This window comes from Notolepis coatsorum, assembly GCF_963971535.1.
Source record: "Notolepis coatsorum genome assembly, chromosome: 1".
In the NCBI taxonomy this organism is placed as follows: Eukaryota; Metazoa; Chordata; class Actinopteri; order Aulopiformes; family Paralepididae; genus Notolepis; species Notolepis coatsorum.
Genome location: NC_140165.1, coordinates 75,015,910 through 75,018,409, shown reverse-complemented (window position 1 = coordinate 75,018,409; position 2,500 = coordinate 75,015,910).

Sequence of the window (2,500 nt, the reverse complement as noted above, 5' to 3'; positions counted from 1 at the left end):
AAGGAAAAGGAAATGCGCATTACCGTACTGGCGTATGGCGAAGTATGTGGAAGCGCTCTTGCACTCTTCGGCTGGGATTAATATAGACGCAAACAGACACACTCTTTACTTCAGAGGCATAATCCATAATTTCATACCGAATGTTATTGTACATCATAAAATGTTCACATTTATCTTCTAAAGTGGACTTTTAGACACCAGTGGCTCTGCTAGAAAATAGTCCCTGTTAAAAGACAAATCAAAGCTTTATAATAACACTTTGATATATTCATCCTGTTCCTTATTTGTGCAATGAGGGATTATGCCTCTGAAGCACACACACACACACACACACACACACACAAACACACACACACACACACACACACACACACACACACACACACACACACACACACACACACACCCTACACACACAAACATACACACACACACACAAGCACATACACACTCACACACACACACACATACACACACACACACGCACATACACACTCACACACACCTACACACACACACACACATACACACACCCACACTGACATCTGTGTCACCACAACCATACAAACACAAAACATAAACAGACACTCAAGCACACACACATACACACACACACACATAATACAACACGCACACACACACACACACACACACACACACACACACACACACACACACACACACACAACACACACACACACACACACACACACACACGTAATACAACACACATGCACACACAGACACACACAACCAGAGAAATAAGGCGATGCACATGAATATACACAGACATGCAGAATATACTCGATATACACGCAAATACACACACACACACACACACCACACGCACACGCGCACACACGCACACACACACACACACACACACACACACACACACACAGATGTACATAAACAAAACACACTTGTCATCATCTGAAGACAGGAGTCTTGACACTAATTATCACTTCGCCACTGCGAAGACAACACTGGATACCATTTGGAGTATGAGTCGATGCATCTGTTTATGTTGAAGGAAATCACTGGTTTTCACTTGAAATGACAGGCATGTATGTGAATTGCATATCTATAGAGATATGTCGTTTTAACATGTATTGTGTTAACATGTATTGTGTGTTGAACTCAGGCTGTAAGAGACAGGAAGTGGTTGATGGGAGCAGGGCTTGTGCGAGAGTGAGCGCCAAGGTCACTCACAGAGATAGAGAGGGAGTGTTCATTTTAAGCCATAGCAGCGTCTGATTGGCTCAGAGGACAAGCGGCCGCCGTCGCTTAGTGACGAGAGTAGGAGAGCATGGGCGGCGTTGCTATGGCTAACAGCCGTTGCTAGGGAAATATACTTTATAGCTGTGGTAGTCTTCCGGTAGGAGAGTCAGCCGAGGTGGCGACGGAGAGACAGATCCCACCGATAGCTGAGCTCCCAGCTCTCTGAACGAGGGTTGGGAGGGGGACGAGGAAACCACGAGGACAGAGCTAGCTACCGGCTAACAGAACCGATAGCTACAGGCTAACCGATAGGCCCGCAACCAACGAGTGGGTATCGAGAGATGAATCTATTCATCTCTAGGTTCATTAGACCATCAAAGACTTTCCATCTTGTACGAGATGCTATGTTTATAAAAATAAACATCCTGCTAAGAAGAGCGAGACCACGTTTCCAGTGCTTTTCTTCTGTTACGGATGCATTAACGGGGTGAAACAGTGTGACAGCCAGTAAGATAACCATCATCAACAACTAAAGACACAACGCAGGGGTTTCACGGACGGTGATAACAATCAACGAGGAAGCTGTCATCGCTGTAATCGTTCAATGTGTATGTATGTGCACGCATGTGTGTTCGTGTCTGTAAATCCTTTAGTTGCTGCATATTTGTGTGTGTGCGTGTTTTTGTGTCTGTACATTTTTCTTTCTTTCTGGATATTAGTCTCTGAGTGTTTCGGTAAAGTGTGTGTGTCTGTATCTGTATGTGCGTGTGTGTATGTGTGTGTGCTTGCTTGCATGTGTGTGTGTGTGTGCTTGCTTGCATGTGTGTGTATGCGTGTGTGTGTGCATGCTTGCATGTGTGTGTATGTGTGTGTGCGTGTGTCTGCATGCTTGCATGTGTGTGTATGCATGTGTTGTGCTTGCTTGCATGTGTGTGTGTGTGTGCGTGTGTGTCTGCATGCTTGCATGTGTGTGTGTGTGTGTGTGTGTGTGTGTGTGTGTGTGTGTGTGTGTGTGTGTGTGTGTGTGTGTGTGTGTGTGTGTGTGTGTGTGTGTGACAGCTTGTATCTCCAGATAGCAGGATGCCTGTGGGCAGGTCAGCACATCCCTGTCACTCCTTTATTTCATTATTTCTCATCTTCTCTCCCTCTGTCTGGGAGAAGGGTAGAACTGAAGAGGAGGTTGGCAGAGGGGTTAAGGTCAGATAGTGATACTACGAGAGGGAGAGAGGGAGAGAGATAGAGATAGAGAGAGGGAGAGAGAGAGAGAGAGAGAGAGAGA